The sequence below is a fragment of the Chlamydotis macqueenii genome, chromosome W, assembly GCF_036417535.1.
Source record: "Chlamydotis macqueenii isolate bChlMac1 chromosome W, bChlMac1.mat, whole genome shotgun sequence".
In the NCBI taxonomy this organism is placed as follows: Eukaryota; Metazoa; Chordata; class Aves; order Otidiformes; family Otididae; genus Chlamydotis; species Chlamydotis macqueenii.
In genome coordinates this window covers 15,482,668-15,505,550 of record NC_141592.1, presented here as the reverse complement: position 1 = coordinate 15,505,550, position 22,883 = coordinate 15,482,668, and positions in this window count along the sequence as shown.

Here is a 22,883-nt window from a genome sequence, read left to right as displayed (position 1 = left end):
TTATGCTTACCACTTGTTCAGTCAGCTGGACTTTTTAATGAATTATAAGAACAGTGTTTCAGCCTATCAAAACAGAATTCAAAACATTCCTGATGGTTTCCAAATCGGTGAAAGCTTAACAGGTTTCTGTCTCTGCAGCTATCATGTATCTAATTGAACCCAACAACTGCAATAGACTTGTGTTCTGGTTTTATTTAGGGAGGGGGGGCTACGGTGGCAGCTTCTGCGAGAAGCTGCCAGAAGCTGTTTCCCCTCCCTGTCGAACGGCATATAAGGCTGACCAGTTAATTGTTTTCGGGATGGCCCATTCCATTCCTCTTGTGACCCAATCCCTGTATTTATTCAGTAATTCCATATGGGCACTTCTATTAGGGTCCCAATGTGGGTCTTGTAAGGGGAAGTGATCTTTTATGTCCTCCCCTGTGTTCTTAATTTGGTCACTAGCTAAATCCTGGGCCGTCTTTAATATCAGTTGTTTTTCAGTTTCTGTCATGTGTTCCAGTAGCAATTGGATATCATTCCAGTCGGGATTATGTTGTTTTATTAGAAACTGGAAATGTTTAGTGACCCCTACAGAATCACTCCTGTAGGTTTTTGCTACTGCTTTCCATGTTTCAAGATCAAATGAGGAAAAGGGGACCTTTATTAAAACAGGGCCTCTGTCTGGCCCCACCGCCTCCCTGAGGGGTGCCTGCACCACTATCTGTTCTTTCTTACTTCGGGTGCAAGAGGATACTGGACTATCTGGAGGGTTTTCCGAGTTGGAACCTTCATTTCCTCCTTGTTGTGCTCCTGCTGGTGGTTTATAATGCTCTGGCAGGTCTCCTATCCCAGGACACCTTATTTTCCCCAACTTTGTACCTTGCTTTCCTTTTCCCTCTTTCTTATTTTCCTTTTCCAAACCCATCACCATTGGGTCCTGTGGGGGTGTTAATCCACAGTCCGTATGATATTTGGGATGATTTTGGAGGGTGAAAAACATGTCCGCATATGAGACCGCATCCCATTTCCCTTCTCTCCTCAAAAACGACATCAATTGTAACAAGGTATTATAATTCAATGTTCCGTTAAAGGGCCATTTCTTGTCATCATCTAATTTATACAAAGGCCACCATTGATTGCAATATTTTATTAAAGTCTTTTTGTTCACACTTCCCCCTGGTGCCTCCCCTATCTCCTTCCACTGGGCTAAAATGCAGCCCAGAGGGCTCCTTTTCACTATTCCGCCGCTTTGTTTGCCTCCCATAACAGACACTCTGCTTATTCTTCGGCCAAAAATACAACCTAATTAAATTGACAACAATAATACCTTATCCAAGGCCAAAGATACAAGGGCGTACTCGCCCCACAGCAAATGCACCTCAATTCAAGACAATTACTGAGATTCCCGCCAAGACAATTACTGAGATTCCTGTTTCCCGTTAACAAAATAATGTACTTATGACACTTCAAACACTTAGCGTGAACAATCAAGCAACACTGATGGCACACCGGTGGCACTCGTCCATGCCCCACACCAAATAAACCCGACACTACTCTGCTCTACACCAGTGGCATTCTTACTGATTCCTTACACCCTTTTAAGTTTCCACCAAGCTTGTCTGAATGCCTGATTCTATCCCAGTCAGGCCAGTTCCCTTGACATTTACCACACTGTCGTAGTTCAGCCCCGATCAGGACCAGACTACGCAGTCTCTCTCTCACTCTCCCCACCCTCCGAGAAAATAGGGAGAGAAATATAAGGAAAAACGGCTCGAGGTTTGAGATAAGGACAGGGAGAAATCCTTAGAGTTACCGTCACGGGCAAAACAGACTCGACTTGGGGAAAACTATTCATTTATTACTACAAACAGCAGGATAATGAGACAGAGAACAAGATAACCTCCCCCCACCCCTTCCTCTTCCCGAGCTTAACATTATCTCTACTACCTTCCCTCTGCAAGCAGCACAGGGGGGAAGAGGGAATGGGGGTTGCGGTCAGTTCATCATACGTTGTTTCACGCCACTGCTTCATGGTCGGGGGAAGAACTCCTCACATTCCTCCCCTGCTCCGTTGTGGGGTCCCACCCATACGCCACAGTCCTTCGTGAAACTGCTCCGGCGTGGGTCATCTCTTCCACGGGGTGCAGTCCCTCTGGAACGGCTGCTCCAGCGGGCCCTCCACGGGCCACAGCCGCCTTCAGGCATCCACCTCCCCCGGTGTGGGATCCTTCACGGGCTGCAGGTGGATCTCTGCTCCTCCGTGGACCTCCATGGGCTGCAGGGGGACAACCTGCTCCACCATGGTCGTCACCACAGGCTGCAGGGGAATCTTGGCCAGGAGCCGCATTACTCCTCCCCCTCCTTCTGAACTGACCTTGGCGTCTGCAGCCGTTCCTCACAACAGGCTGGTAGATGTCTCTCAGGATCTTTTTTATATCTTATTCACTTCTCATCTCCTCTCCACTTCTTGCAGCTGGGCCGGACCGAGTCGGGCCCAGTCGGCTGCCTGGCGAGAGGCCAGAGGGTGAGGCCTGCAAGGCCCATGAGACCTGTGCCTCCCCCTCTGCGCCTCTGCCCCCGCTCAGCTTCTTCACATCTTCTCTTCTCTTTTTTTTTCTGTTTTCCCCTTCTTAAATGTGTTATCGCAGAGGCGTTATCAGGGAACATTCTGCTACCAATCGGCTCGGCCTTGGCCAGCAGCAGGTCCGCCCTAGGCCCGGCCGAGTCCACTGAACAAAGGGGAGCAACTTCTAGCAGTTTCCTACAGAAGCTACCACCTTAGGCCCCCCCTCACTAACAAAACCACGACACACACAAAAATCATCCCCAAACAGTACCTTAATGTTCTGTTTACAACCAAAGCATTCAAAAACATATATTGGATTGCATGAAACATCCTTATGCACATGTACAGGACAATAAAGGATTAACAATCAGTTCGACTAACACAGTCTCAAAGTCTATCATACGCTTCGTCCCTCTCCGGCCGCTCTCCTCGCAGAGAACACAGAACCATGGATCAGGACTCCACACTCGCTCTGCAGTCAGACTGCGTCTCACTCAAATACTCACCCAGCTTACTTCAGACAACAACATAAAACATTAACAATACAATAAAACACTCATCCCACAACCCGTGGTACCGGACACACAAAACTTCTTAAGTATACAGCCTGTAACGACTATCATAAATCAATTACAGCTGCAATGATATAAATTCCAATTCCCATGGGTTACAACAGACGAACGATAGCTATCCCACACAGGGCTCCCACACTCCAGTGAGAAGCACCCAATTCACCACCGGGACTCACGTACTGCCCTGAAGGATTCCCGCAAAGTCAGCACAATGACCCACGTACTGCCCTCAGGGATTCCCGCGAAGTCCCCCCCGGTCCGGACTACCCAGGGGTGAGCAACAGCTCCTTTCCCTCGCGTAGGACGTCTCCTCACGACTTACAGGTACCCCTTCTCCGACATACCTGGTCCGCTGATGATGGTCCTTGTCTACTCCCGCAGTGATCAGGCAAGGGAGGGAGTTCTTCCGAGGAAGGCTCGGGGCGTGCCAAAGACGTCCCCCTCTCAGCCGGTCCTGCGGTCGAGCAGAGAGGGTCCCACCTGGGTCGCCAAATTGACACGCAGATCAAACTCTACAACTTGGGAAGACTTATAAAGCAGGAATGTTTATTCGGCACTGGGTGCGTGTGGGATCACTCCTCCAAAAGCATGCACACTGACAGCACATTTCTCCAAAAAATTATATGGTACAGGTATACATATTCATAGGATTGCACAATACAGATATACATATGCATAAATGAGGCAGGTTATTAGAAACAACCACCTGCGTTAGCATTTCAGATCTGTCTCTGGTGGTCGTTCACTTCTTCAGGGGTCTTATCTTCCTCTAGATGAACTTTAGTCATTCACCCACGCTCTCCTTTCACTTGGTAATTTCAGCAGTTTCCTTACTTCTGACCGAATTTGTGGTGGAACTAACATTCCATCCTTTGCTAGACATATTAGTCCTTGACAAATACCAGTCCCCGATAAGCTTAAGTGAGTTTCAAGGCAAACAGGATTGTTAGGCATTCTCTAGCAGACAGTTAGTCTCCTAAATCAAGCAATATTTAGCAGACCGTTAACTCCCTGTATCACCAGCATGATGTTATTTTTATGTCTCTTGAATGTGTGCCAGGTCTTGTTTAGGGTTACAGAAAGACTTTTTAGGAATATCCTCCAGAGATCCGCTCTGAGGCGAGATAGTCATGTGTGGCATGGCATGTGGGAGAACATGGGCAGGTATCTAGAGAACTACTCACCTCCCACGGTTTGGAATTTTAGTCCTGAAAAACTAAGGTACCCTGATGAAATGACAGAATATTTGAAGAAAAAATGTTGTGGCTCTTCTAAAGAGGCAAGGGGATATTGTCAAAGCAACTGGAAAAGGGACACAAGCCCTCAGCCTTTGGAGGTGACTCCTGTCAGGTGTGAAGGAAAAGTATTCTATCAAGGAGGATGTAATATGTCACCCAGGTATGTGGGCCACGATGGAGAGGGATATCCAGTACCTGAGGGAATTGGCTGTTCTGGAGGTCACTTGTGATGACCTGGACAGTGAGCAGTTATCTAAGGATCCAGATGAAGTCAAGTGCACACAACCCATGTGGCAGAAGTTCATTCAAATTACACCGTTGTCTTATGCCAACTCATTGGCAGTTATGACCAGGAAAGACGTAGAAGAACAAACAGTTGATGAACTGGCTGGCCAACTGTTGTAGTTCAGCCCCGATCGGGACCAGACTACGCAGTCTCTCTCACTCCCCCCACCCTCCAAGAGAATAGGGGGAGATAATATAAGAAAAACGGCTCGAGGTTTGAGATAAGGACAGGGAGAAAATCCTTAAAGTTACCATTATGGGCAAAACAGACTCCACTTGGGGAAAACTATTCCTTTTTTACTAAAAACAGCAGGAGAATGAGACAGGGAACAAGATAACCTCCACCCCCCCCCCTCTCTTCCCAGGCTTAACAGTATCTCTACTACCTTCTCCCCCGAGCGGCAGAGTGGGGAAAAGGGAATGGGGGTTGCGGTCAGTTCATCACGCATTGTTTTATGCTGCTACTTCCTCATTGGGGGAAGAACTCCTCACATTCCTCCTCTGCTCCATCATGGAGTCCCTCCCACGGGCCACAGTCCTTCGTGAAACTGCTCCGGCGTGGGTCATTTCTTCCACGGGGTGCAGTCCCCCTAGAACAGCTGCCCCAGCGGGCCCTCCATGGGCCACAGCCTCCTTCAGGCATCCACCTCCCCTGGTGTGGGGTCCTCCATGGGCTGCAGGTGGATATCTGCCCCTCCGTGGACCTCCATGGGCTGCAGGGGGACAGCCTGCTCTACCATGGTCTTCACCACAGGCTGCAGGGGAATCTTGGCCAGGAGCTGCATTACTACTCCCCCTCCTTCTTCACTGACCTTGGCATCTGCAGCTGTTCCTCTCACAAGAAAAAGTCTTCACAACACCTCTCAGGATCTCTTCACATCATCCATCTCATCTCCTCTCCACTTCTTGCAGCGGGGCCAGGCCGAGTCAGGCCCAGTCGACCGCCTGGCGAGAGGCCAGAGGGTGAGGCCTGCAAGGCCCACGAGGCCTGTGCCTCCCCCTCTCTGCCCCCGCTCAGCTTCTTCACATCTTCTCTTCTCTCTTTTTTTTTCTGTTTTCCCCTTCTTAAATACGTTATTGCAGAGGCATTATCAGGGAATGTTCTGCCACCAATCGTCACAGCCTTGGCCAGCAGCGGGTCTGCCCTAGGCCTGGCTGAGTCCACTGAACAAAGGGGAGCAACTTCTAACAGTTTCCTACAGAAGCTACCACCTGCTGGCTAAGGCTGAGCCAATTGGTAGCAAAATGTTCCATGATAACGCCTCTGCAATAACATATTTAAGAAGGGGAAAACAGAAAAAAAAGGGGAGAAGATGTGAAGATGCTGAGCAGGGGCAGAGAGGGGGAGACGCAAGCCTTGTAGGCCTTGCAGGCCTCACCCTCTAGCCTCCCACCGGGTAGCCTTCTGGGCCCAACTCAGCCCAGCCCATCTGCAGGAAGTGGAGAGGAGATGTGATGTGAAGAGAACCTGAAAGGTGTCTTCCTGCCTGTTGTGAAGAATTTCTTGTGAGGAACAGCTGCAGATGCCAAGGTCAGTGAAGAAGGAGGGGGAGGAGTAATGCTGCTCCTGCCAGAGATTCCCCTGAAGCCTGTGGTGATAGCCATGGTGGAGCAGGCTGTCCCCCTGCAGCCCATGGAGGTCCACGGAGGGGCAGAGATTCACCTGCAGCCCATGGAGGACCCCACTCTGGGGCAGGTGGATGCCTGAAGGAGGCTGTGGCCCATGGAGGGCCCGCTGGGGCAGCCGTTCTGGAGGGACTGCACCCCGTGGAAGAGATGACCCACGCCGGAGCAGTTTCATGAAGGACTGTGGCCCGTGGGAGGGACCCCACGATAGAGCAGAGGAGGAATGCAAGGAGTTCTTCCTCTGAGGAGGAAGTAGTGGCGTAAAACAATGCGTGATGAACTGACCGTGACCCCCATTCCCTCTTCCCCCCTGTGCGGCTCGGGAGGGGAAGGTAGTAGAGATAATGTTAAGCCTGGGAAGAGGGAGGTGTGGGGGGAGGCTATTTTGTTCCCTGTCTCATTCTCCTGCTAGTTTTAGAAATAAATTAATACTTTTCCCCAAGTCAATCTGTTTTGCCTGTGACGGTAACTTTAAGGATTTCTCCCCATCCTTATCTCAAACCTTGAGCCGTTTTTCCTTATATCATCTCCCCCTATTCTCTCGGAGGGTGGGGGGAGTGAGATAGAGAGACTGCGTAGTCTGGTCCTGATCAGGGCTGGACTACGACATCTCCACTGGGATGTGTTCTTAAACATTGGGAGGATATAGGGGGAGACCCAATGACTAGGAGAAAATTGATAGAATATTTTACAGTTGATGTTATCTTGTAGAAGGAAAGGAAAGTGGGATGTGGCCCTGTGTTGATTTGTTCTTTACTTTGAGAAATCATCCTGAGTGGCAGAAAACTTGTGGATATGTCCCCAAGGATCCGATGGTTTTGGCATTAGAGAAAGGAGGAAAAAAAAAAAAAAAGAAAAAGGAAAAAGGTTGAAAAGATCTTGTTCTGCTTGTAGTGGTGTTTAAAATGTGGAACTGAAGAGGAGGACATAGAATTTGTGTGTTAAATTTCTGTGTTACAATTTATGTGTTATCTTTAAGTGTTGATGCAGGTTTAACAAATGAAACAATAGAAAAGGGGGCAGAACACCGAACCTCTGGTGGAGCAGTTGAATAATGAGAGATTGAGTCCTATTGCAGGGAGAACTAGAAGCCAACAAGATCAGGCAGAACAAGGAGTGATTCAAGCCCCTCCACTTTGACAAGCAATAGGGGAACAAACTGGGGATGAGGTCGGGGGTGTGGTAGAGGAATGGATAAAATAACTGCAATAGGAGAGAGATTGGGGAAAAATCAGTGTGCAAAGTGTAAAGAAGGGTGGCATTGGAAAAATGAATGTTCTTATTCTGAAAAAGAAACAAAAAACTGTCAACACAGCAGATGCCTTTATCAGAAGCGTAAAGAGGACTGGGGGAGAATTCCCCAGGAGAATCCCTGGTTACAATCCAGCTGGGGACCCAAACCATGGATTTTTTGGTTGATACTGGAGCTACCTATTCAGTTTTAAATACTTGTAGAGGAAAAATGAGTAAAAAGCATGTAGATATAATTGGTGCCACAGGGAAAGCTGAAAAGAAATTTTTCTTTCAATTTTTAACTTTTAAGGTGGGTAAACAATGAGAAATTCACCAATTTTTATATATACCAGAGTGTCCTGTTTCCTTATTGGGGAGAGATTTATTGAGCAAACTGGAAGCACAAATTAGTTTTTAAAACTGAAATTCAACTAAATATTCCTGAATCAAAAGCCATAGAGGCAAGAATTTTTATGTTACAGACAACTTCAGAGCCATATGAAATCCCTCAAGAAGTGGACAATGCAGTAACCCTTTGGTGTGGGCTGGCGAAGTTCCTGAACATTCAAAAGCAGCAGAACTGGTAAAGATTTTTCTAAAGGAAGGTGCTAAACTGGTAAGACAAAAACAATACCCTTTAAAATTCGAAGCTAGAAGAGGCCTTGAGAAAATAATTGAAATTTTTTTGAAATATCGACTATTAGTCAAATGTGAATCAGAATTCAATACTCCCATTTTACCTGCGAAAAAGCCAGAAAGTGAGGAATGTAGGTTAGTACAAGATTTAATAGCAATAAATTTAATAGTTCAAGATATTCACCCTGTAGTGGCAAACCCATGTACCTTGTTGACAGCTTTAAAAGAAAATCACAAGTGGTTTGCTGTATTAGATTTGAAGGATGCCTTTTTCTGCATTCCCCTTGACAAAAATAGTCAGGCACATTTTGCCTTTGAACTGGAAAATCCCACAACTGGGCAGAAGACTCAGCTCACCTGGACAGTGACACCTGGACAGTGTTATCTCAAGGATTTAAAAATAGCCCAACAATCTTTGGAAATCAATTAGAAACATGGAAAAAAATTTATCCTGAAGGATTGGTGTTGCTATATGTAAATAATATTTTAATAGCCACAGAAACCAGAGAAGAATGTTTCAACTTGACTACTAACCTACTAAATCTCTTGGGCCAAAGTGATTACAGAGTTTCCAAGAAGAAAGCACAGTTTGGAAAAGAGACTGTCATGTATTTGGGATTTGAGATTACACATGGACAAAGATGACTTGGAAATGAGAGAAAGGAGGCGATTTGTCAAATGCTGGAGCCAAAAGGAGCTAAGGAGCTGCGAACATTTCTGGGAATGGCTGGATGCTGTCACCTGTGAATTAAAGGAATCGAAGGAGGGATCCCTTGTGTAGGGACCTGAAGCTCGAAAGGCATTCCAGAATGTCAAGGTAGCTCTGATGTCTGCTGCTGCTCTAGGGTTGCCTGATTTAACCAAGCCCTTTGAACTGTTTGTGCATGAAAGACAACACTTGGCTCTTGGGATCCTTTCTCAGAGGATTGGAGAATGGAGAAGACCGGTTGATTATTTCTCCAAACAATTGGACAATGTTAGCCAAGGATGGCCAAATTGTCTACAAGCTGTAGCAGCAACTGTCCTCCTGATTCAAGAAGCTCATAAGCTGACAACAGGACAATGAATAACAGTTTATGTACCGCATATGGTACTTTCTGTTCTGGAACAGAAAGGAGGACACTGGTTATCCCCAAGGAGGATGCTCAAATATCAGTTTGTCCTGTTGGAACAAGACATGATACACCAGCCGTGCCAGATGTACCAACTGCGAGCTCCAGATGCAGTATGCAACAACTCTCCACTACATACCATGTCTCCTGCCCTGAAAGAGTGTTGTGACAGATGGAACCAAAAGACAAGGGTTAAATTACTCCAATAGACTTTGGAGGGATAGCCCATAGATTGAAGGAATACTATCTGTGTGTGTATATATATATAAGCATGACGTAGATGGTATGGAAAAAGTGGTGGATGCTGTCCTGGTTTCAGCAGGGATGGAGTTAATTTTCCTCTCAGTAGCCATTGTGTTTTGTATTTCGGATGTGAAGAATGTTAATAAACACCCTGATGATACGAGTTGTTGCTAATGAGACCAAGGACACTGTCCTGCTTTCCAAGTCTTGCTAATGTGCAGATGCAGGAAGCTGGGAAAAAGACAGAATGAGACAGGGAACAAGATAACCTCCCCCCACCCCTCCCTCTTCCCAAGCTTAACATTATCTCTACTACCTTCCCCCACACCGAGCGGCACAGAGGGGAAGAGGGAATGGGGGTCACGGTCAGTTCATCCATCACGCGTTGTTTTACGCCGTTGCTTCGTCATTGGGGGAAGAACTCCTCACATTCCTCCTCTGCTCCATCATGGGGTCCCTCCCACGGGCCACAGTCCTTCATGGAACTGCTCCGGCGTGGGTCATTTCTTCCACGGGGTGCAGTCCCTCCAGAACGGCTGTCCCAGCAGGCCCTCCACAGGCCACAGCCTCCTTCAGGCATCCACCTGCTCCAGAGTGGGGTCCTCCACAGGCTGCAGGTGGATCTCTACTCCTCCATGGACCTCCATGGGCTGCAGGGGGACAACCTGCTCCACAATGGGCTGCACCACAGGCTGCAGGGGAATCTTGGCCAGGAGCAGCATTACTCCTCCCTCTCCTTCTTCAGTGACCTTGGCATTTGCAGCCATTCCTCTCACAATAAATTCTTCACAACAGGCAGGCAGATGCCTCTCAGGTTCTCTTCACATCTCATCTCCTCTCCACTTCTTGCAGCTGTGCTGGGCTGAGTTGGGCCCAGTCTGCTGCCTGGCAGGAGGCCAGAGGGTGAGGCCTGCAAGGCCCACAAGTCTCATGCCTCTCCCTCACTGCCCCTGCTCAGCTTCTTCACATCTTCTCTCCTTTATTTTCTGTTTTCCCCTTCTTAAATACGTTATTGCAGAGGCATTATCAGGGAATGTTCTGCTACCAATTGGCTTGGCCTTGGCCAGCAGCGGGTCCGCCCTAGGCCCGGCCGAGTCCACTGAACAAAGGGGAACAACTTCTAGCGGTTTCTTACAGAAGCTACCACCGTAGCCCCCCCTCACTAAATAAAACCAGAACACAACCAAATCTGCACTTTACAGTGTTATATTCTGAAACAATTTTAAATTTCATTATTTTTAAGTAGAGCGAGAATGTGCAATGATCTCTGGTACTAAAAATAGTTGATCATTACAATTCTTGAAAGTCTTTTCAGAAGTTTATTGAAAAGTTTTCATTTTACAGGCTGACTTTTTCAGACCATGTCACAAAGAGAGACAGAAGGAGTGAGAGGGAGAGAGGGAGAGGGAGGGGAGCAAGGGAGAAAGTAAAATAAATAAAGAAAGAGGCAGTGTCCTGGTTTCAGCAGGGATGGAGTTAATTTTCCTCTCAGTAGCCAGTGTGTTTTGGATCTTGTATGTGAAAAATGTTGATAAACACACTAATATTATGAGTAGTTGCTAATGAGACCAAGGACACTGTCCAGCTTTCCAGGTCTCACTCATGTGCAGGCACAGAAAGCTGGGAAAAAGACAGACAGAATAATTGACCCAAACTGGCCAAAGAGAGTATTCCATGCCATAAAAGTCATGCTCAGTATATAAGTGGGGGTTGTCCGGTGAGGGGACCATCTCATCTCTCTCCTCTCGCTTGCTGTCATTGTTCCCTCTACCTTGCTGTCTCCCTTTTGCGCCTTTGCTTGATGCTCGGTTTTGTTTCCGTGATCGCTGCTCGGGACGGGCTGTATTGGTCATTGGGACGTTGGGTGGTGAGAAATCGTGCATTGTTCATTTTGTATATATTAACATCCTTGCATTTTGTTATTATTGTAGTTTTCCTTTGCTATTTTAGTAAACTGTCTTCATCTCAACCCACGAGTTTTCCTTCCTTCCCAATTTCTCTCCCCCATCCTGCTGGGGAGGGTGAGCGAGAAACTGTGTGGTGACTACGGCTAAACCACAACAGTCCTTTTGGTGACCAATGTGGGGCACGAAGGGGACTGACTAGATCACTTGGGAGATTGTCAGACTTTAGTCTGAGGTTCAAGCCCCATGTCAGTCCTGAAGGGTTGAGATAAGGAGTTTGAAAAGAGTGTTTAGAACAGACTTGTTACAAGCATTCATTGTCGGTTTGGTCATCGCTGGTCACAATGTTGGTTTATTTGCTCTTGGAGTTGTTTTTAGAGCTGTACTGGGCAGCACCCTACTTGCTGCTGCTTGTCGGTGTTTCTGCATGGTTTATCAGTTCTGGGATTAAAAGTATTGCTCTTCTGTTCTATGTGACACTGGCTGGTTTGGTTAGATCACTGGTAACGGGACCGATTTCATATTTGTATTCAATGGCAGTGCACAGTGCGCAGAGTGAAGAGGCAGCGACGGCACCACCTGAGTATTCTGGGAGCCATCTCGTGGGTGTTGTTTGGGATTATACCTCTTGGTTTGGTCTGGGAAGGCAGGCCACGGGGGGGACACAACATCTGTTTACAGCTTCCCCCACTTTGCCAAGCTAATTTCAACAGCTTTTGAGAATTTTGAATACCTCTAGGATACTCTAATCACCACATATGTGTTGGCAGGTTTCTCGCAGCTATCTCAGATCTTGATCTTGATATTGACTAAGTTAACTATTTAAGCATACTGATGGGTCTTGTCGTATTGTAGGAAAACATCGGAAGTGGAAAGCTGCTGTGTGGAGTCCTACATGAGGAGTCACAGAAGCCACTGAAGGCCAAGGTGAATCAAGACAGTTTCAAGAGGTGAAAGCCATCCAGCTGGCTTTAGACATCGCTGAACGGGAAAAATGGCCTGTGCTCTATCTCTACACTGACACATGGATGGTGGCCAATGCCCTATGGGGGTGGTTAAAGCAATGGAAGCAGAGCAACCGGCAGCGTAGAGGCAAGCCCATCTGGGCTGCCACATTGTGGCAAGATATTGCTGCCCAGTTAGAGAATCTGGTTGTAAAAGTACATCACATAGATGCCCATGTACCCAAGAGTCGGGCCACTGAAGAACATCAAAACAACCAGCAAGTGGATCAAGCTGCTAAGATTAAAGGTTCCCAAGTGGACCTAGACTGGCAACACAGAGGTGGATTATTTTTAGCTCGGTGGGCCCATGACACCTCAGGCCATCAAGGAAGAGATGCAACATACAAATGGGCTCGTGATCGAGGGGTGGACTTGACCATGGATACCATTGCACAGGTTATCCATGAATGTGAAACATGCGCTGCAATTAAGCAGGCCAAGCGGTTAAAGCCTCTTTGGTATGGAGGACGATGGCTGAAGTATAAATATGGAGAGGCCTGGTAGGTTGATTACATCACACTCCCACAAACCCACCAAGGCAAGTGCTATGTGCTTACAATGGTGGAAGCAACCACTGGGTGGCTAGAGACATATCCTGTATCACATGCCACCACTCGAAACACTATCCTAGGCCTTGAAAAGCAATTTCTCTGGTGACATGCCACCCCAGAAAGAATTGAGTCAAACAATGGGACCCATTTCCAAAACAACCTCATAGATACCTGGGCCAGAGAGCACGGCATCAAGTGGGTATACCACATCCCCTATCACGCATCAGCCTCTGGAAAAATCCAGTGGTACAATGGACTGTTAAAAACTACACTGAAAGCAATGGGTGGTGGGACCTTCTAAAAATGGGATACACATTTAGCAAAAGCCACCTGGTTAGTCAACGCTCGGGGATCCACCAATCGAGCTGGCCCTGCCCAATCTGAACTTTTACATACTGTTGAAGGGGATAAAGTCCCTGTGGTGCATGTAAGAAATATGTTGGGGAAGACAGTCTGGGTTATTCCTCCCCTGGGCAAAGGCAAATCCACTTGTGGGATTGCTTTTGCTCAAGGACCTGGATGTACTTGGTGGGTGATGCAGGAGGATGGGGCAGTCCGATGTTTACTTCAAGGAGATTTGATTTTAGGTGAAAATAGCCAATAATTTGAACTGCATGTCATCCTTTCTATAGTCATTATATGTCCTATCAAAGGTATTGCAGCATGAATCTCCCTGATCAGTGAAGAACAAACTTCAATGAAACTGAGTGAGATGCAGCAGTGATGGAATCAGAACTGGTGCCCAACAGCTTCCTCGAGATCATCATTTTCCACTCACAGACCATGGACGTGATTCACCAGCTGCGCCAGATTTACCATCTGCGAGCTCCAGATGCATCATGCAACAATCCCACACTGCATACCACCTCTCCTGCCCTGAGAGACTGTTATGACAGATGGAACCCGGAGTCATGGACTAAATGAACTCAACAGACTTTGGAGGAATAGCCCATAGATATTATTATTAGGAAAAATTTTTTTGCAGTGAGGGTTATAGAACACCGGAACAGGTTGCCCAGAGAGGTGGTTGATGTCCCATCCCTGGAAACGTTCAAGACCAGGTTGGATGAAGCGAGACAAGAGTGCGAACGAGGGAGAGCAAGCAAGAAAGAAGAGAACAAGAAATAGATATAGATGGATAAAGGAAGAACAAGACAGAGAGAGTAGAAAGGAAGAGAAAGAGTGAGAGAGAATGAGAGCAAGAAAGAGCGCGATCAGGAGATAATGACACAGGCAATGTGAGAGAAATTTAGTGCACACAAAAGTGCGAGAGAGCAGAAGACAGTGTAGAAGAGAGATTGAGAAAGAGAGCAAAAGGCAGAATGAGAGAGAGCAAGAGAATGAGAGGGTTATGGAGAGCAAGAGAGACTGAGACTGACAGGAGATGGGCACAGGGAGGCATGTGCACATAAATGCAGAGAGAGAGAGTGAGCAAGTGGGAGATGAGTGAGTAGAAAGAGAAAGAGGCATGTGCAAACAGATGCAGAGGAGGCCATACAGACACGCACACAAAGACGTAGAGGAAGAGAGATTCATGAACACACAAACTCGAAGGAAGAGAGATGCACAGGCACACAAATGCAGAGTGATGGTTGGGGGGGAGAGAGAAACAGGCATGTACACAGATGCAGAGATAGACATAGGGAGGGGCACCTGTGCACAGATTAGGAGAACTGTGCGTGGACACCAACATGGAGAAAGAGAGACAGGGAGGCACCTGCACATAGATGCAAGGAGAGAGAGACACGCAAAAAGACAGGTGCAGAGATGCATACATGCACACATGTGGGGAAAGAGAGATGCACAAAGATGGAGAGGAAGAGAGAAAGAGATGTGAGCACACACAGACACTTGTGCAGACAAATGCAGTGGAAGAGACATATAAAGAAAGACAGAGAAGTGCATGCACAGACACAGAGGACGAGACAGAGATGCATGCACACAGACACAGGGAGAGACAGAGAAATCCACGTGCACACAGATGCAGAGAGAGAGACAAACAGGGACAGATGTATGCATGCACAGATGCAGAGGAAGAGTGACTGAGAGATGCTCACGCAGACAAAAATGGAGGAAGATAAGATGCAGGCGTGCACATAGAGACAGAGATAGAGAGGTGCGCGTGTGCACAGATGCAAAGGAAGAAAGACAGAGGCATGAACAAAGAGGCAGGGGAAGAAAGAGATAGACAGAAAAAGAGACAGGCACACACACAGAGATGAGTGCGCACATAGATGCAGGGGAGGAGAGACAGATGCACATGCAGTTGCAGAGGAAAAGACATATGCAGAGAGACATGCACATATTCAGATGCAGAGCGAGAAAGAGGCACGTGCACACGCACAGAAGAAGAGAGATAGAGAGATGGGCATGCAAATAGGAGGGGAGAGACAGAGATGAATGCACACAGAAAGAGACGCGCACACACAGACACAAAGGAGGAAAGACAGGCATGTGGAAATGGATGCATATTAATTCTTGACAAATACCAGTTTCTTGACAAATAACAGTCCCTGATAAGCTTAAGTGAGTTTCAAGGCAAACAGGATTGTTAGGAATTGTCTAGCAGACAGTTAGTCTTCTAAATCAAGCAATATTTAGCAGACAATTAATTCCCTGTATCAAGCTGGCAATGCGCCCTTGCAGCGCAGAAGGCCAACCACATCCTGGGCTGCATAAACAGGAGCGTGACCTGCAGGTCGAGGGAGGTGATTCTCCCCCTCTACTCTGCCCTGGTGAGACCCCACCTGGAATACTGCATCCACTTCTGGAGCCCCTAACATAAGAAGGACATGGACCAGTTGGAGAGGGTCCAGAGGAGGGCCACGAAGATGATAAAAGGGCTGGAGCACCTCTCCTATGAGGACAGGCTGAGAGAGTTGGGGCTGTTCAGACTGGAGAAGAGAAGGCTCCAGGGAGACCTTATAGCAGTCTTCCAGTACCTCAAGGGGGCCTACAGGAAAGACGGGGAGAGACTGTTCAGTAGGGCCTGTTGTGACAGGACAAGGGGTAATGGTTTCAAAATAGAGGTAGATCGATTTAGACTAGATATTAGGAAAACATGTTTTACACTGAGGGTGGTGGAACACTGGAACAGGTTGCCCTTGAAGGTCCCTTCCATCCCTAACCATTCTATGATTCTATGAAGTGAAAATCATCCATCTGTCGCAAGTCCTTCTCCTCAGGGCTGGTCTCAATCCATTCTCTGCCCAGCCTGTATTTGTGCCTGGGATTGCCACGACCCAGGTGCAGGACCTTGCACTTGGCCTGGTTGAACTTCATGAGGTTGGCACGGGCCCACCTCTCCAGCCTGTCAAGGTCCCTCTGGATGGCATCCCTCCCCTCCAGTGTGTTGACGGCACCACACAGCTTGGTGTCGTCGGCGAACTTGCTGAGGGTGCACTCTATCCCACTGTCCATGTTGCTGACAAAGATGTTAAACAAGGCCAGGCCCAACACAGACCCCTGAAGAATGCCACTCGTGACCGGTCTCCACTTGGACATCGAGCCGTTGATCACCACTCTCTGAGTGCGGCCATCCAGCCAATTCCTTATCCACCGAGTGGTCCGTCCATCAAACCCATGTCTCTCCAGTTCAGAGAGAAGGATGTCGTGCGGGACAGTGTCAAAAGCCTTGCACAAGTCCAGGTCAAGGATATCCGTTGCTCATCCCTTGTCCACCGATGCTGTCACCCCGTCATAGAAGGCCACCAAATTGGTCAAGCATGATCTTCCCTTGGTGAAGCCATGTTGGCTGTCACCAACCACCTCCTTGCTCTCCATGTGCCTCAGCATGGGTTCCAGGAGAATCTGCTCCATGACCTTGCCAGGCACAGAGGTGAGGCTGACCGGCCTGTAGTTGCCTGGGTCTTCCTTGTTCCCCTTTTTAAAAATGGGGGTTATGTTACTCCTCTTCCAGTCATCCGGGACCTCACCAGACCACCATGACTTCTCAAATACAATGGCCAGTGGCTTGGCAACTTCATCCGCCAGTTCCCTCAGGACCCACAGATGCATCTCACCGGTTCCCATGGACTTGTGCACCTTCAGGTTCCTCAGATGTTCCTGAACCTGCTCTTCTGCTACAGTGGACGGTTCTTAATTCTCGCAGTCCCTGCTTGTGCCTTCCACAGTTTGGGTGGCGTGACAAGAGCCCTTACCAGTGAAGACTGAGGCAAAAAAGTCATGGAGCATCTCAGCCTTCTACATGTCCCAGGTAACCAGGTCATCCATTTCCTTCCGGAGGGGGCCTACATTCTCCCTGTATGTCCTTTTGTACCCGTCACATCTATAGAATCCTTTCTTGTTGCTTTTGACACCCCTGGCCAGATTCATAGAATAGTTAGAGTTGGAAGGGACCTTCAAAAATCATCTAGCCCAATCCCCCTGCAAGGAGCAGGAACATCCCCCACTAGATCAGGTCGCTTAGAGCCTCATCCAACCTGGCCTTGAACGTTTCCAGGGATGGGGCATCCACCACCTCTCTGGGCAACCTGTTACAGTGTTCTACAACCCCCAGTGTAAAAAAAAAATTTCCTATTATCTAAACTAAATCTATCTCCCTCTATTTTAAAACCATTACCACTAGTCCTGTCACAACAGGCCCTACTGAAGAGTCTCTCTCCATCTTTCTTGTAGGCCCCCTTGAGGTACTGGAAGACCGCTATCAGGTCTCCCCGGAGCCTCCTCTTCTCCAGGCTGAACAGCCTCAACTCTCTCAGCCTGTCCTCATAGGAGAGGTGCTCCAGCCCTCTGATCATCTTTGTGGCACTCCTCTGGACCCTCTCCAACTGGTACATGTCCTTCTTATGTTGGGGGCTCCAGAACTGGACACAGTACTCCAAGTCGGGTCTCACCAGAGTAGAGGGGGAAAATTCAATTCTGTCAGGGCTTTAGCCTGCCTCACCTGATATCTGGCCACTCGCATAGCCTCTTCGTAGTCCTCCCAGGTTACCTGTTGTCGTGGTTTTGTTAGTGAGGGGGGGGCCTAAGGTGGTAGCTTCTGTAGGAAACTGCTAGAAGTCGCTCCCATTTGTTCAGTGGACTTGGCCAGGCCTAGGGCGGACCCACTGCTGGCCAAGGCCGAGCCGATTGGTAGCAGAATGTCCCGTGATAATGCCTCTGCGATAACGTATTTAAGAATGGGAAAACAGAAAAAAAAGAGAGGAGAGAAGATGTGAAGCAGCTGAGCGGGGGGCAGAGAGGGGGAGGCGCGAGCCTCATGGGCCTTGCAGGCCTCACCCTCTGGCCTCCCGCCGGGCAGCCGACTGGGCCCAACTCGGCCCGGCCCGGCTGCAAGAAGTGAAGAGGAGATGAGAAGTGAATAAGATGTAAAAAGGATTTCTCCCTGTCCTTATCTCAAACCTTGAGCCGTTTTTCCTTATATTTTCTCTCCCTATTCTCTCGGAGTGTGGGGGGAGTGAGAGAGAGACTGCGTAGTCTGGTCCGATCGGGGCTGAACTACGACTGTTATTTTGGCGCCCAACGTGGGGCTCGAGGAATTTGAGATAAGGATTGAGTTTAATTGGGAGCGGTAATGGGCAAAACAGGGATTGAACTTGACAAAAGAGCAAAATGATTAGGGGAAATTTATGTTCTGATTGTGGTGAAGGGATAAGTGGTGAATTGTGTGTAAATTGCATGGTATATTCACTGTTGGTGTTTTGAGGATATTAATTTGATTCTTGGTGCGGGGAATTCTTTTTCTTTTCTGTTGATGTGTGTGTATTTTAATTAGAATTCTTAAATACGTAATTCGCAGAGGCGACGGGTGGAATGTCGTGGTTTTGTTAGTGAGGGGGGGGCCTAAGGTGGCAGCTTCTGTAGGAAACTGCTAGAAGTCGCTCCCCTTTGTTCAGTGGACTTGGCCAGGCCTAGGGCGGACCCACTGCTGGCCAAGGCCGAGCCGATTGGTAGCAGAATGTCCCGTGATAACGCCTCTGCGATAACGTATTTAAGAATGGGAAAACAGAAAAAAAAGAGAGGAGAGAAGATGTGAAGCAGCTGAGCGGGGGGCAGAGAGGGGGAGGCGTGAGCCTCATGGGCCTTGCAGGCCTCACCCTCTGGCCTCCCGCCGGGCAGCCGACTGGGCCCAACTCGGCCCGGCCCGGCTGCAAGAAGTGGAGAGGAGATGAGAAGTGAATAAGATGCAAAAAGGATTTCTCCCTGTCCTTATCTCAAACCTTGAGCCGTTTTTCCTTATATTTTCTCTCCCTATTCTCTCGGAGTGTGGGGGGAGTGAGAGAGAGACTGCGTAGTCTGGTCCGATCGGGGCTGAACTACGACTCCTGTCTCCGCCTCCACCCTCTATAGGCTTCCTTCTTTACTTTCAGTTGGTCCAGGAGCTCCTTGCTCATCCACACAGGCCTCCTGGCCTTTTTGCCCGACTTGCTCTTCATCAGGATGCATTGCTGCTGAGCTTGGAAAAGGAGCTCCTTGAATATCGACCAACTTTCCTTGGCCCCTCTTCCCTCCAGAGCTGCATCCCATGGCACTTTGCCCATCAGGTCCCTGAAGAGGCCAAAGTCTGCCCTCCCGAAGTCCAGGGCAGAGAGCTTGGTGGATAGCTTCCTTGCTGCCCCGTGGATCTTGAACTCCACCGTGTCGTGGCCGCTGCAGCCAAGGCTGTCCGTTAGTTTCACATCCCCCACCAGTCCCTCCCTGTTGGTGAGAACAAGGTCGAGCATGGCACCCCTCCTCATTGGCTCCTCTATCGCCTGCAGGAGGAAGTTGTCATCCACACATTCCAGGAACCTCCTGGACTGCCTGTGCCCTGCCGTGTTGTCTCTCCAACAGATGTCAGGGTGGTACAAATCCCCCATGAGGACCAGGGCTTGCAACCGAGAGGTTGCTCCTATCTGGTTGTAGAGGGCCTCGTCCGCTCTGTCCTCCTGGCTAGGCGGCCTGTAGCACACTCCCACTGTAATGTCCCCTGTTCCTTCCCTCCCTTTAATCCTAACCCATAAGCTCTCTGTCAGCTCCTCCTCCATCCCCAGGCGGAGCTCCACACACTCCAGCCTGTTGCTGACATAGAGGGCGACATCCCCTCCTCATCTCCCCTGCCTGTCCTTCCTAAAGTGTCTATACCCCTCCATCCCAATGCTCCAGTCATAGGAGTCATCCCACCGCATCTCTGTGATGCCAATAAGGTCATAGCCCTGCTCGTGTGCAAGCATCTCCAGCTCTTCCTGTTTATTCCCCATGCTGCGTGCATTGGTATGTAGACATTTCAGCTGGGCCCCCGACAAAGCCGACTTGCTGGCTGGAGCAATAGGAGCTCTTTTGGTCTGCAGTTTAGGTTCTCTCGCACTTACCGGCTTCTGGGTACTTGGTGCTGGCACTGGTGCCATGCTGACAGTAGTGGGCTGGACTGTGCTCCCCCTCCACCAGCAACACTAGTTTAAAGCCCTCTTGATGATCCTGGCAAACCTTTGGCCAAGGACACTCTTCCCCTTCTCAGTTAAGTGTACCCCATCCACCCCTAGTAGACCAGGCTTCTCAAAGCAAGTCCTGTGGTCTAAATAGCTGTCGTAGCTTAGCCCTGATTGGGACCAGACTACACAGTCTCTCTCTCACTCCCCCCACTCTCTGAGAGAATAGGGAGAGATAATACAAGAAAAAAGGCTCAAGGTTCGAGATAAGGACAGGGAGAAATCCTTAAAGTTACTGTCACGGGCAAAACAGACTCAACTTGGGGAAAACTATTCATTTATTACTAAAACTAGCAGGAGAATGAGACAGGGAACAAGATAACGTCACCCCACCCCTCCCTCTTCCCAGGCTTAACATTATCTCTACTACATTCCCCCACACCGAGTGGCACAGCGGGGAAGAGGGAATGGGGGTTATGGTCAGTCCATCACACGTCGCTTTACGCTGCTGCTTCATCATCGGGGGAAGAACTCCTCACATTCCTCCCCTGCTCCAGCGTGGGGTCCCTCCCATACACCACAGTCCTTCATGAAACTGCTCCAGCATGGGTCATTTCCTCCACGGGGTGCAGTCCCTCCAGAACGGCTGCCCCAGCGGGCCCTCCACGGGCTGCACATACACAGGAGGGGCGATCCACAGTGATTCACGCGCTAGGCGCGGATAGGTCCATGGGCACAGGGGGTGGGTGCGTTCTCGTGCATAGCGGGTGTACGGGTATTTAACCCTGTGTTGCGCAGCATTAAATTGAAGGCTTAGCTTGACGGTATCCGTGTGATGCCCTGCTTTCCCCGGGGAGGGGCTCCGGTGCGTCCTGGGTTGGTTTGCTGGCAAGAGAGCCGGCAATGGTAAACCATTAACATCCCCGCCTCTTCCCCCCATCCTCTTTGTGTAACTATGGCAGGAAGGCAATGAACAGTTATTTAAGTGTCTTGCTGGATTCTGGTACCATCAGGCTCCACATCAGGCTGTGACATTAGACACAAATTTGCACAGCACATGGCAATTAATTGCTGAGTGTAAATCTGCTTCCCCTTCTCTTTTGATGGCCAAAATAGAAAAGACTTGATTGTAGCTGATCTGATTTGGTTTGGAACGCATGCACGTGTGCTGTTTATACATACTAACCACAGGAAGCAAGTCTGCACACACCTGCAAGAGTCCCATGCAAACAAAAGTAACATTACATTAGGGTAACAAGGAAGACCCGGGCAACTACAGGCCGGTCAGCCTCACCTCTGTGCCTTGCAAGGTCATGGAGCAGATTCTCCTGGGAACCATGCTAAGGCACATGGAGAGCAAGGAGGTGGTTGGTGACAGCCAACATGGCTTCACCAAGGGCAGATCATGCTTGACCAATTTGGTGGCCTTCTATGATGGGGTGACAGCATCGGTGGATAAGGGACGAGCAACGGATATCATCTACCTGGACTTGTGCAAGGCATTTGACACTGTCCCGCACAACATCCTTCTCTCTAAACTAGAGAGGCATGGGTTTGATGGACGGACCACTCGGTGGATAAGGAGTTGGCTGGATGGCCGCACTCAGAGAGTGGTGGTCAACGGCTCGATGTCCATGTGGAGACCGGTCACGAGTGGCGTCCCTCAGGGGTCCGTGTTGGGCCTGGCTCTTTTCAACATCTTTGTCAGCGACATGGACAGTGGGATAGAGTGCACCCTCAGCAAGTTTGCTGACGACACCAAGTTATGTGGTGCTGTCAACACGCTGGAAGGTAGGAATGCCATCCAGAGGGACCTTGACAGGCTGGAGAGATGGGCTCGTGCCAACCTCATGAAGTTAAACTAGGCAAAGTGCAAGGTCCTGCACCTGAGTCATGGCAATCCCAGGTACAAATACAGGCTGGGCGGAGAATGGATTGAGAGCAGCCCTGAGGAGAAGGACTTGGGAGTGCTGGTGGATGAGAAGCTTAACATGAGCAGGCAATGCGCCCTTGCGGCCCAGAAGGCCAACCGCATCCTGGGTTGCATCATAAGAAGAGTGGCCAGCAGGGTGAGGGAGTGTGGGGTAACGTTAGCAGGGCTGCATGTATGCAGGAGGGGCGGTCCGTGGCGATTCACGCACTGGACGTGGATGAGTCCACAAGTGGAGGGGGCAGGTGCGTCCACGTACATGGTGGTCACGGATAAGTCCATGGGCGCAGGGGCAGGTGCGTGGCGGGCACGGATAGATCCATGAGCACAGGGGGCGGGTGCGTTCTCGTGCATAGCGGGTGTACGGGTATTTAACCCTGTGTTGCGCAGCATTAAATTGAAGGCTTAGCTTGACGGTATCCGTGCGATGCCCTGCTTTCCCCTGGGTGGGGCTCCGGTGCATCCTGGGTTGGTTTGCTGGCAAGAGAGCCGGCAAGTGGTGACCCCGACGTGATTCCCCAGGATGGGATCGCGATAGAGGGAGGGTCTGTAAGTTGTTGTGCAGCGACAACCGGTGACCCCCGACGTGTCAGAAGGTAACGCGTGGCCGCGGGGCGGTCGTGGTCCGGAC